At 37.8% G+C, this 13609-nt stretch overlaps 1 protein-coding gene across 1 annotated transcript in view; it reads left to right on the top strand.

The window, feature by feature from the left end:
- LOC138424848 (THO complex subunit 2) overlaps nucleotides 1–9246 on the top strand; it is a 148592-nt gene extending 139346 nt beyond the window's left edge. Inside the window, exon 4 of the transcript XR_011445982.1 lies at nucleotides 7023–9246. The gene's annotated coding sequence lies outside the window, so the exon portion shown is untranslated. The remainder of the gene's footprint in view (nucleotides 1–7022) is intronic.
- Nucleotides 9247–13609: the final 4363 nt, after the last annotated feature.

Raw genomic sequence — 13609 nt, 5'->3', positions numbered from 1 at the left:
TGTGTGGATGACAGCAAACTGTGGAAAGTTCTTCAAGAGATGGGAATACCAGACCACCTGACCTGCCTCTTGAGAAATCTGTATTTCTCAGGTCAAGAAGCAACAGTTAGAACTGGACATGGAACAACAGACTGTTCAAAATCAGGAAAGGAGTATGTCAAGGCTGTATATTGTCACCCTGCATATTTAACTTCTATGAAGAGTACATCATGCAAAATACTGGGCTGGATGAAGCAAAAACTAGAATCAAGACTGCTGAGAGAAATATCAATAACCTCAGATAAGCAGATGACACCATCCTTATGGCAGAAAGTGAAGAAGAACTAAAGAGCCTCCTGATGAAAGTGAAAGAGGAGAGTGAAAAAGTTGGCTTGAAACTCAACATTCAGAAAACAAAGATCATGATATCCAGTCCCATCACTTCATGGGAAATAGGTGGGGAAACAGTGGAAACAGTGACAGACTTTATTTTGGGGTCTCCAAAATCACTGCAGATGGTGACCGCAGCCATGAAATTAAAAGATGCTTACTCCTTGGAAGAAAAGCTATGACCAACCTAATAGCATATTAAAAAGCAGAGACATTACTTTGCCAACAAAGGTCCATCTAGTCAAAGCTATGGTTTTTTCAGTAGTCATGTATGGATGTGAGAATTAAACTATAAAGCAAGCTGAGACCAAAGAATTGATGCTTTTGAATTGGGTGTTGGAGAAGACTCTTGAGAGTTCCTTGGACTGCAAGGAGATCCAACCAGTCAATCCTAAAGGAGATCAGTCCTGAATATTCATTGGAAAGACTGATGCTAAAACTGAAATTCTAATACTTTGGCCACCTGTTTCGAAGAACTGACTCATTTGAAAAGACCCTGATCCTGGGAACGATTGAAGGAGGGAGGAGAAGGGGACAAGAGAGGATGAGATGGTTGGATGGCATCACCGATGTGGATGGACATGGAGTTTGAGTAAGCTCTGGGAGTTGGTGATGGACAGGGAAGCCTGGCATGCTGCTGTCGATAGGGTCGCAAAGAGTCAGACACGATTGAGCGAGTGACCTGAACTGAGCTGTTACCCACCTTAGACTAAAAACCTAGGAAAATCCTAATATTGTATGACTACTTTTCCTGCTCTTACATTTAACCTATTTTAATTGAGGAAAGGAATACAGATTTATAGACTCCTAGAGTTGAAAGAGGGCTTCCCTGGAGTTGAAAGAAATGTTAAAAGGCAAAACTCTATCCAATACAGTGCTCTCATTCACTCATGTATTTATTCTGTTGACTTTTTTTTTTTTTAGTACTCCTTACGAGCAAGGACTGAACCTTATTTTAATTCTCAATGCTTTACCGTTGATATAGTGTCTGCACTGAGGGAATGCTTACTTGGAATGGAATATATTTATTCCTCCATTAAGCACACACTGAGTATCTAATAAATGCCAACACTTGGATAAGCTATGGTGTTATAAAGATAAGTAGAAATAGAGTCTCTGGTCATAAGGAGCTCATATCATGTTGTAAAAACTAACTAAATATTATGTGTTAAGTGCTAGACCAGGTGGATGGACAGAGTACAACCGCTTGTATATGAACTGCAGTGCTTTCCATAAACTTTGGAAAATAGGAATGATGCTCTTGGTCTCACATTTTCTTTCCAACAACCTGGCCTGTACCCCAGCAATGGCCAGCTCTATTCAATACTTTGACTACCTGGTGCAAACAGCCGATTCATTGGAAAAGACCCTGAGCTAGGAAAGATTGAGGGCAGGAGAAGAAGGGGAGGCAGCAGACGAGATAGTTAGATAGCATCACTGACTCAACAGACAGGAGTGTGAACAAACTCCAGAAGAAGGTGAAGGACAAGGAAGCCTGGCCTGCAGCAGTCCACTGGGCCGCAAAGCATCAGACATGACCTAGTGACCAAATAACAACATAGAATAGCAATGAGTAATTCTTAAGCTGGAGAAGGCAATGGCACCCCACTCCAGTACTCTTGCCTGGAAAATCCCATGGACGGAGGAGCCTGGCGGGCTGCAGTCCATGGGGTCACTAAGAGTCGGACACAACTGAGCGACTTCACTTTCACTTTTCACTTTCATGCATTGGAGAAGGCAATGGCACCCCACTCCAGTGTTCTTGCCTGGAGAATCCCAGGGACGGGGGAGCCTGGTGGGCTGCCGTCTATGGGGTTGCACAGAGTCGGACACGACTGAAGTGACACAGCAGCAATTCTTAAGCATGACTTGACATGTAATGGGGGACTATGAGGACTTTCAACAAGTCCCTGTCTTTTGGAGTTTTAAAATGTCCATTTAATGTGGGTAACAAGAGTCAAAGTGTGGGCTGGACTAAGAAGGAAAGGCTTCCCCATGTTTAGTACACTTGAAACACTGAGACTGGAGCCTTAGAGAACTGTCCTTCAGCATCAGCCCCTGCCCCTCGGCAGTGTTCCTTCACGGGATGCTTATTCCAGGAAGCTCAGTCGTGGGTAAGGGAGCCCTTTCTATCATCAAAAGTTTCTCATGTTAAATCTTTATATACCGCCCTGTAGTTATCAATCACCAGTGCTATTTCTGCCACCTAAATCGGATGTAAAATAAAGCCCTCTAGTGTATAACATACATTCAAACAAGAGAGGATGTTCTCATTGTTATATCCCTTTATCTTTTTTTTTTAACTTATATTTTGTATTGGGGTATAGCTAATTAACAATGTGATAGCTTCAGGTGAGCAGTGAAGGGACTCAGCTATACATATACAGATATCAATCCCTTCATCTTTTATTAGATTAAATACTCTGTATTTCTTCAGACTTTCCTCTTATTATAATTTCCATAGACTTCATCACTCCCTTCTCTCTTTCAGAAAAAGGGAGTCAGTGAACCTCCTAAAATTGTGAAACTTGGGACTGAACACTCTGAAGGACTCCACACAGTACTGAAACTCCACACAGCTTCATAGGAGGCCCACATTGCATCTTGAAGAACAGAACAGTTTGCAGAAAGAAAATAGAATCACTCTCAAACTGTGTAATATTGTGTAGATTTTCTCTGGTGTTCTTTAAATCACATACATCAAAGGAGTCAAATGACCTTGTTCAGAGCCAGTGGCTCAGCAATACCTGTAATAAGGGAAAGTAACATTAGTTATTTCTTAATTAAGACTCTTGTAGCATAAGAAGGTGCTGGGAAATTAATTTGACAGGCTAAATTAACGTGCATTACTTTAACAATTAACTCTGATTTATTTTGGAGAAGCTAAGCAAGTATTGATTCATTTCTCCAGCCTTCTATGAGTAATCACATTCAAAGTAAACAACATCAATTATTAAGAATCTGTGCATGGTAACTAATTTTATATCAAAAGAATAAATGTCAAAACACATTAGATGGGAAGGCTTGAATTGATTTTCTGATAACTTTAAGAAAAATCTCACTAAAAGCTAACTTACTTATAGTACATGTCTTAGTTTCTTTTTATATTATTTTTCAGAGAGTTGTCACCCACATCTTTGTACTAGAAGGAAACTCAAGGATCATCTGGTCCAATTCAAATAAATATCAGTATGTGGAGATAAGGAAGTTATTATAATTGTGAGAAGGATATTTGGTAACCAGATTAATTTTTAATCACTGGTCAGTTATTTATCACTGTTCCAGTTAGCTGGAACAATTAGCACTTCGACATTTAATACTTACTACTCAGCCATGATACACTATAATTGTCACTAAGGGGCTTCCCAAGTGGCTCAGTGGTAAAGAATCCATCTGTCAATGCAGGAGACATGTGTTCGATTCCTGGGCCAGAAAGATCCCACATGCCATAGAATAACTAAGCCTGTGCACCACAACTGCTGAAACCCTAGAGTCCATGTTCAGCAACCCAAGAGAAGCCACCGCAATGAGGAGCCCTCACACTGCAACTAGAAAGAAGACCCTACTTGCTGCAACTAGAGAAAAACGCACACAGCAAGGAAGACCCAGCACAGTCCTAACTATAAATAAATAAAATTATTAAAAAATTAATTGTGGTTAAGGACTAATCCTAGCTGACTTTACTAAGGAGAAGAGTGAGGAGACACACTGATAGGTTAATGGTCTATTTCCTCTCTACGCAATGTACTGATATTTGCAGTTGAAGGTAAGCTTTATTGGTCACTAAAAATACATCAAAATGATTTGTTGATGTAAAATATGGTGGCAGTGTGGGGTCATAAATGGGGAGTTTTAATTTCCTTTTGTTTATTCTTTTCTGTGTCATCTAGGTTTTTACATTGAATATATTCATAATTTGAAAAATCAGATGCATCAATATTTTAGAGAAATATATTGTCTCTGATTCTATGCTATAAATAGAAAACTAGGGGGTTACAAATGAGTCCCTATTAAAAGTCCAAGGGGATTATAATTTATTTAAGAACACTTTTTATTTTGGCATTTAACCTTGTGGCCTGGTAAGAGGTACAGTAAAGGTGAAGTGGAAGTGAAAGTCACTCAGTCGTGTCTGACTCTTTGTGACTGCATGGACTGTAGCCCACTAGGCACCTCTGTCCATGGAATTCTCCGTGAAGAATACTGAAATGGACTACCAGTTCCTTCTCCATACACAGGTGATAGTGCCTATGACACAACCAGAGCCTTTGCTTTGATTTTTCCCTCCCAGATTCAAGTCCTTCCCAGCCCCATTTTTCATCTCCATTTACAAATCAAAGGGATGGAGAAGGGGCAGTAGGCTGCGTGCAGTCTTGGTGGCTGTTGGACAGATTTCTTTTCCAGGATGATGACAGAGTAAATACAGATGGTTATACATAGAAATATCTGCAACAGTGTTGTGGTAGAATGACTGATTTAATTATTGCTTTTTCCTCTATCTATATGTTCTGATTTTTCCATATGGTAATATTATTTAATCTAAAAGTCAGTGAAAATTTTGTAAGATATGATTGTGAGCAGCAGTGCTGTATACTGCTTATCAACTGGCTTTCAAAATAGCTTAATTTTCATTATTTGCAATGTAGGAAGGATGCAGAATTCTAGAAGAGACCAAGATTAGTGATTTGCCTGTGATTACACAGCAAGGAAATGAAAGCACTTTAAAATAATTTTCACTAGATAAATACCTTTTCCTGACATATTTATTTATCTTTAATCTTTTACACATAATCTTAAAAAAGATGATGCAAGTCCATAAGAAATGGAAAGAGGAAGCCTGGAAACACTTAGCATTTAAGAATAATATGCATTACACTGGATTTTTCCCCCTCAAAGCCCAACAGTTGCTCCTTTTTTTCCTCTCATAAATATCCAATGCTACAGTCTTTAGAAGAACTGAATTTGGAGCAGTAAGATTCGAGGGATTAAAAATGTATTTTGCAATTTATAGTATAAACAAAGTCAATATTGACAAATGCTCAGCACCGGAAAACACAGAGCAAAGACAATGACTTTAGGAAGGAATAAAATTAGGCGGCTTGAAGAATATTCCTTCTTCTGGTTTTGATCTGTAAACTGATCTAAAGTTTTTTGGTTTTTTGTTTTTAATAGTTAAGTTGAGACTATCTACATTTATTGATATGATGAAAGTTTTGTCTTTGTAACATTAAATTATGTTTACCATGTGACTTTCATTCAGTTCAGTTGCTCAGTTGTGCCCATCTCTTTGCGACCCCGTGGACTGCAGCACTCCAGGCTTCCCTGTCCATCACCAATACCGGGAGCTTGCTCAAACTTATGCTCATCGAGTTGGTTATACCATCCAACCATCTCATCCTCTGTCGTCCCCTTCTCTTCCTGCCTTCAGTCTCTCTCAGCATCAGGGTCTTTTCCAGTTCTTCACATCAGGTGGCCAAAGTATTGGAGTGTCAGCTTCAGCATCAGTCCTTCCAATGAATATTCAGGACTGATTTCCTTCAGAATTGACTGGTTTGATCTCCTTGCAGTCCAAGAGACTCTCAAGAGTCTTCTGAAACACCAGAGTTCAAAAGCATCAATTTTTCTGCGCTCAGCTTTCCTTATAGTCCAACTGTCACATCCATACATGACTACTGGAAAAACCATAGCCTTGACTAGATGGACCTTTGTTGGCAAAGTAATGTCTCTGCTTTTTAATATGCTGTCTAGGTGGGTCATAGCTTTTCTTCCAAGGAGCAAGTGTCTTTTAATTTCATGGATGCAATCACCATCTGCAGTGATTTTGGAGCCCAGAAAAATAAAGTCTGACACTGTTTCCACTGTTTCCCCATCTATTTGCCATGAAGTGATAGGACCGGATGTCATGATCTTAGTTTTCTGAATGTTGAGTTTTAAGCCAACTTTTTCACTCTCCTCTTTGATTTTCTTCAAGAGGCTCATTAGTTCTTCACTTTCTGCCATAAGAGTGGTATCATCTGCGTATCAGAGGTTATTGATATTTCTCATGGTAATCTTGATTCCAGTTTGTGCTTCATCCAGCCTGCATGACTTTCATTACATAGTCTATTTTCTTTGCTTTTTTTTTTCTGATTTCTTTTTTTTTCCTTTTTTTTTAATTTTAAAATCTTTAATTCTTACATGCGTTCCCAAACATGAACCCCCCTCCCTTTTAATTAAACTTTTTCTTTTATGTTTTCTTGGGTTTAAGAAGACATATATTCAACATAATTATTACCTTATCTTAATGCTTTTATTTAACACTCTTAGTCCCCTTCTTCCTTGGTAGGAAGGATGTCAGCTATATTGTCAACTTCAGATAATTTCCTTTCATTTCAACTTATTACTTTGCAGCACTCAGTGAGAATATACTCTTTTCTCTTTTTCTCACATTTTTATCTCTCAAATTTTGTGTTTTTTTAAAATGTTTTTTTTTTATATGTTACTTTGACAGAGCAAAGAATATTTATGTAATAATTTTTCTCTCTCATTCTCACTTGTTATAGTTTAGATCTACAATTAAGAATATCTGACTCTTGAACAATGTCAGTTTGAATTGTGGTCCTCTTACATGTGCTTTTTTTTTTTTTTCTTCCCCCACTAAATATATGAATATCCAGGGATAGTTGAATCTGTGGGTGTGGACCTGGCTTTGGACAGCTGCCTGTGAAATTACATCAGAGAGTCTGCACTCCTAACATCTGCAACAGTCAATGGTCAACTGTATATTTAATCCTCATTACTAGTCCTTTGTCTAGTTTCCTTAATCATCTCTATGTTAAATGAAATTCATCTGTTAGTAGATTTCCCAGGAAGGACTCCTGGGTAGTGTTAATTTCAAAGAACAGCTTGGCCGTGTATGAAATGTTTACCCCTTCCTTCAAGTTGAAGGAAGTTGATGGAGTTTTGCACAGCTTTCTTGGTTTGATTGTCGATGACAATAAATTTGATGCCAACCTGATTTCTTTTTTTTTTTTTCCCTGCCTAGAAACCCAAAGAGTTCTTTCATTTTTAAAGTTTAATGATTTTACTAGGCTATATCTCACAGTCAACTGTTCTAGATTGATTTGGGGGAATAAAACTTGGAGCCAGTCAATACTCAATATGCAGATCCAAGTCTTTATTTCAGAGGACTTTTCTTGAACCATGGTATTTAATATTAGTTCCCTCCATTGGGAACTGGGGTGCAGGAGGACAGATTTAGGAGAAACTTTTACTCTTTGTGTTCTCTGCTACATGTTATTACCTATTCAAAAATAAATAAAATAGTTTAGCAAAGTAGAATTTTTATTTAATATTGAATGTACTGTGCAATGTTTGTCACTCACTGTCAATAAAATTTATTGAAATTCTAAAGGTACCTGTGTATTCCACATATGCTATACAAAACAATTTAACGAAAATAGTGTATCTTCTAAAGGTCACATTAAAGGCCATTAATCAATGCTATATTTTTGAATATTCACAAAAGAAGTTACTTGATTGGCTTAGTTTCAAGAAAAAGTTGTGCTTCTGATAGTCCAATTTGATTTTCACCTTATGTATACTCAATTGTTTTATCCTGTTCACTCCTGTTTTTCACAATCAAAAATATAAAAAGTCAATCTGAATTATAATTGTATCACTAAGAAACCAAACCTTTGTTCTTAAATATAATTTAAAATGGTTGAATTTGTTATCTGTCCAAAGTTAGTGAATAGGACTTCCTTGAATGCATTTAAAAAATACTAACTCATTCTTCTCTTTTTATGACCCTATTCTTGTTTTAAGTGAGTGCTTAGTAACCCATAAGACTCATAGAAAACCCCAGTAAATGTAAGCTAGACATGTGTTTTTCATATTTTGATTTGTTTTATAGAGATTTGTATGTTCATTTCACCCATTTAAAAATGCATGGTGTAGATAGAGAGATGAAACTACTGAATCATATAGACTCCTTTTTGAAATGTGAATATGTTGAAGTAACCATTTGTATACACCCACTGGAACCTAATTATACCGCACTCTCCTGTAGGGTGGCTTTCTTCACAGCACATGTTTGTATGAGAATAGCTGGAATATGGAAATTGGGTAACTTTCTAAATTTAACAATATTTTAGTTTTTGCTTTGTGATAATTAAAGAAAATTCAAAACAACAGCCAGTGAGAAATATACATTTAGCATCACTGTTTCAGGTTAGGATGACTGGTAGAGATTTTTTTTCCCAATTTCCACTGTATGCTGTCTCCAGACTAATTTCTTTGAAACTGAGGTACTCAACTTTTCTTTATGACAGGAAGTATGCTATGTAAGTGTTAGTGGCTCAGTTATGTCTGACTCTTTATGACCCCATGGACTGTAGCCTGCCAGACCCCTCTGTGGAATTCTCCAGGCAAGAATATTGAAGTGGCTAGCCCTTCCTTTCTCCAGGGGATCTTCCTAACCCAGGGATTGAACCTGGGTCTCCCACATTGCAGGCAGATTCTTTACTGTCTGAGCCACAGTATGATAGAGGGAGAAATTTTTTTGGCTATTGAAGTAGAAATCTGGATTCAACTTCTAATTTTGTCACTTCCAAGCTTCATGAGGTTAAAAAATTTATTTAACCCCTGTAAGTTCTTCCCTGCCCCCCATAGAAATGGACATAAGAACACCTACTTTGTCGTTTTGGAGATTAATTGATAATATGTAAAAAGTGATTAACACAGGTTTCATATGTGCGGGTGCACTTATCCTTTCTGCTCTCTGTACTTCTTAAGAATAACTTTCAAAACAGCTGACTCAGCAATGAATTCCTGTGTTACAGCTCTTGAGCTTCTTATTGTGAATAAAACAAAACAAAACAACAACAACAAAAAAAAAAATTGAAAGGAAAGCAGCTTTATGGATAGTTCCCAATTCAGAGAGTTCCTTGCATGAATATTTTCATCTATCCTCTAAGCAAAAGATAAACCCTCCAGGGAAAACTGTGTAACACCAAACTGTGATATTTATTATGATATTCCTGTAACTAATTAACTGGTTGTAGGAAAAAGGCATGTGTATCTATGATTTTGTAAGCCTAGAGTTTATTAGAGGATCTAAAGGTCATGAACTAAGGTAAGAAATCTGAATATAAGTATCTTCATAATACCTGAGGATAGAAAAATATCCCCTCACACTCTTAGTAAAAAACTGATCTATTGTATCACAAAAAAATCCAACTGAAATGTCTTTACACCTGTCTAGTCAATAATTGATTGTTTCATAGCCATGGTTCTAAGAAACCACTACATCTGTGGCAGACTCAATAACCTGAACACAACTCTAAGGCTGACATCCACTCATTCTTCTTCTGTAACCAACACAGAATGCACTTTTGTATCCAACACAAAAGTGCCTCCATCATAGTAGATATTCAGTAAGTATTTATAGAATGTTTGCGTCAGTTTCTAACACTGACACCATAGTCTTACCTCAGTAACAAGCACATCTCAAAATGAACTCTTCCCTAAACACCTATATAATATCGGCAGTTTGCTTTGCTCAAATGTGATTGTGTATGTCTAGCATGACTTTTCCTTACTTAAGAAAATGATAGATTAGCCTTGGATTTTTATTTGAATTTTGATTAGTGGCCTCAAACCTATCTGTTTTGATGGAGACAGTGAACAAAACAGATTATTTTCAAGCAACACTGAAATAATCATTAAAAGTTAATATGCATTTCTCAAGAAAAGTCCAATCAATATAACTTTATTTCTTTGCTGCTTCAGTTAATTCCACAAGTATTTACTGAATATCTACTATGATGGAAGTACCATTCAAGAAATTGGACAGATATTGACTAATAATACATGGTTCATTGCTTCAAAGTCCTAGTGAAAGGACAGAATACACACATCAGTTTAGTTCAGTTCAGTCGCTCAGTAGTGTTGACTCTTTGCAACCCCGTGGACTGCAGCACACCAGGCCTCCTTGTCCATCACCAACTCCCAGAGTTTACTCAAACTCATTTCCATTGAGTTGGTGATGCCATCCAACCATCTCATCCTCTGTTGTCCCCCCTTCTCCTCCTGCCTTCAATCTTTCCCAGCATCAGGGTCTTTTCCAGTGAGTCAGTTTTTCTCATCAGGTGGCCAAAGTATTGGAATTTCAGCTTCAACATCAGTCCTTCCAATGAATATTCGGGACTGATTTCCTTTAGGATGGACTGGTTGGATCTCTTTGCCATCCAAGGGACCCTCAAGAGTATTCTCCAACACCACAGTTCAAAAGCATCAATTCTTCAGCGCTCAGCTTTCTTTATAGTCCAACTCCCACATCCATACATGCCTACTGGAAAAACCATAGCCTTGACTAGACAGACCTTTGTTGGCAAAGAATGCCTCTGTTTTTTAACATGCTGTCTAGGTTGGTCATAACTTTTCTTCCAAGGAGCAAGCATCTTTTTATTTCATGGCTGAAGTCACCATCTGCAGTGATTTTGGAGCACCCCAAAATAAAATCTAACACTGTTTCCACCGTTTCCCCATCTATTTGCCATGAAGTGATGGGACCAGATGCCATGATCTTTGAGCTTTAAGCCAACTTTTTCACTCTCCTCTTTCATTTTCATCAAGAGGCTTTTTAGTTCTTCCTTACTTTCTGCCATAAGGGTGTCATCTGCATATCTGAGGTTATTGATATTTCCCCAGAAATCTTCATTCCAGCTTGTGCTTCATCCAACCCAGGGTTTCTCATGATGTACTCTGCATATAAGTTAAATAAGCATGGTGACAATAAACAGAGTTGACATACTCCTTTTCATATTTGGAAATACATACATAATATGTACATAATTGTAGCAAAATGTAAGAAGGGAGTGCTATAATTGCAGTCTATATAGCATACCAAGATAATAAACAGGAAATAGTTTCTACCTTTGTCTATAGTGGTAGCTGGTTTGGGAGTGGAGTTTCACTGAATAGCATTTGAGTTGTACCTTGAAAAACATGTAGAAGTTGAACAACAGAGAAATTTGGGGATGATAAAATACTACCTTCAGCGATTCAGAGCCATGAGCAAGTTCAGGATATTTACTTGGTTGAGTGGGAGAAATGACGGGTGGAATGATGGATGAATGAGGAGGTGACATTGATAAAGTAGCAAATATATGATGGAGCTAGTTTGTGGAAAGCCTTTGTGAATACAGAATTGGAGAGAGGCATGACTGAAAGCTAGAGTCCGTAACTGACATGGCACATATCCCAAAGAGTTTAATAAATGTCTGAGTTGAACATAGGGAGGAGGAGGTAATCAGCAGAAGATAGAAGATGGTGTGACTACACAAGGCAAGAATTGCTGGAAAGGAACATGGCGTATGGCAAAATAAGGAATTTAATATGACATGTGTTACCTCTGAGATACATTAGAATCACCTGGGAGAAGTTGTTGAGAAAGCAGTTTTTATACGAATTTTAAGTTCAAGGCAGAACTTTGAGGTATATTCATCAGCTGCTGGTGTGCAGATATGTTAAATTTGATCCTCTAAGAGATAGTTTCCAAGACAGAATCAAGAATGCAACAGAATGATTGGGGGAAACACTGATGAAGAGGAAGACAGGGAGACCCTTAGGCCACAATGCTAGTTTGACATCTGTGATATAAGAAGTGTTAGGAAGGAGGTTTGTTTGGGCAGAGTCCAAGATAGTGCAATCCCAAGAAAGTTTTCTCCAGGCTGAAGGGAGTCCTAGAGCCAAAACTGAGTCCTGTGTGCTGCAGAGCTGGGCCTGATTTCAAATCTAACCATATTCAGTTGTTGGCTGGGAGCAGCCCACAAAAGCCTGACCTGGGTGCAGATGTAGTGGCTGACCTCTAAGGGAGTCAGCTAGGGCTGTCAGTCGGTGTTGCTCCTCACAGTAGATTTAAGCAGCCTATTGGCTTGGCTGTCACAGTGAGAGTAGACTGTCTGGGTGGATCCTATCACTCAAGCAGAGGAATGAGCATGAGAAGGAAAGAAAGTATGTAGGAAGGACTCAAAGTACCATCCTCAAGTGACCCTGAAGAAGAATCAATCAAGAAAATCTAGATAGAACTGATCAAAGGAATCAGGGCCAGGATCTAAGAGTTGAGAGATTCAAGAAAGACTATGATCAACAGCATTAAAAGCTATACAGATGCTAAGTGGGACAAAGAAGTGAAATAGATTATTGAATTTAAGACTGATAGGTCACTGATGCCTTGGGGAAGAAGGGATTCACTAGAGGGATGTGATTATAGCAGATTATGAAACTTTCTAATGGAATCTGCAGTGAAAGGAAGACAGAGATCAGCTTACTAGCTTAAGAGGAACCAAGGAGAGCAGAAGATTTTCTTTAGGATGAGAGGAGACTTAAGCATATTTATTGAGGAAGAAAAAGCAGTCAATGAACAGGGGAAATTTGATGGTAGAACAGGATCTGGAAGAATATTTGGAGATGAATACAAGACCCGGGTTGAATGTGGTGGATGAGGATGGCTTTTAATATATAATTATATATTAATAATATATTGATATATATTAATTATATATATATATATATATAATGTTGTGGAGGATAAAATTGAAATAAATAAATTACCTGGAGTATTTCATTTGGTTTTCTAGAAAGCAGTACTTTTTCCTCCTGCATATAAAAGTGGAAGGTTGAAGAGGAGTGCAAAAACATAAAATGGTGACCTTAGTCAGTGGGAAAGATATCTTAGCAGAGGCAAATGAGAGTGGTGCCCAGCAATACTGAGGACCAAGTTGAGGTTGCAGGTGGTAAATATGTGAAAAGTCCAAGCAATCCAGTTACACAGTTTTTCTCCAGCAGTGTTTGGCAGCTTTGAAGTATCTGTTGAGTAAGCAGATGGTTGGATTAATCATAGGTTAGGGGCTGGTGACTCAGATGAGCTGGAAGGACAAGAATTGAGGAACTGGAGGATATAGGAAAGATCTGTTGAAATAGTGGTCCAGGCTAAGCAGGGGAGAAAGAAATGAGGTTTCTAATTTGGGAGGTCAAATTAATGCATAAATGACACATAGCAATGAATGAATTGTATACTTGTGAGCAAGGTGTGTAAAAGCATTTTTTTTGATAATAAGTAAAGTAAGATGAATTAACTATATTTTGAATGTAATGTTAATGCTTGGGTATAAAGGGGAATGGAACTATAACCTCTATAATTAGCTCTCAGTTCAAGATTTACACCTGTGATTTAGATAAAGATATGCTTATCAGAATG

This window comes from Ovis canadensis, chromosome 1 (genome assembly GCF_042477335.2).
Source record: "Ovis canadensis isolate MfBH-ARS-UI-01 breed Bighorn chromosome 1, ARS-UI_OviCan_v2, whole genome shotgun sequence".
Taxonomy (NCBI): Eukaryota; Metazoa; Chordata; class Mammalia; order Artiodactyla; family Bovidae; genus Ovis; species Ovis canadensis.
Note: the sequence above shows the minus strand (reverse complement) of the source record. Positions and strands in the feature narration are given on the sequence as shown.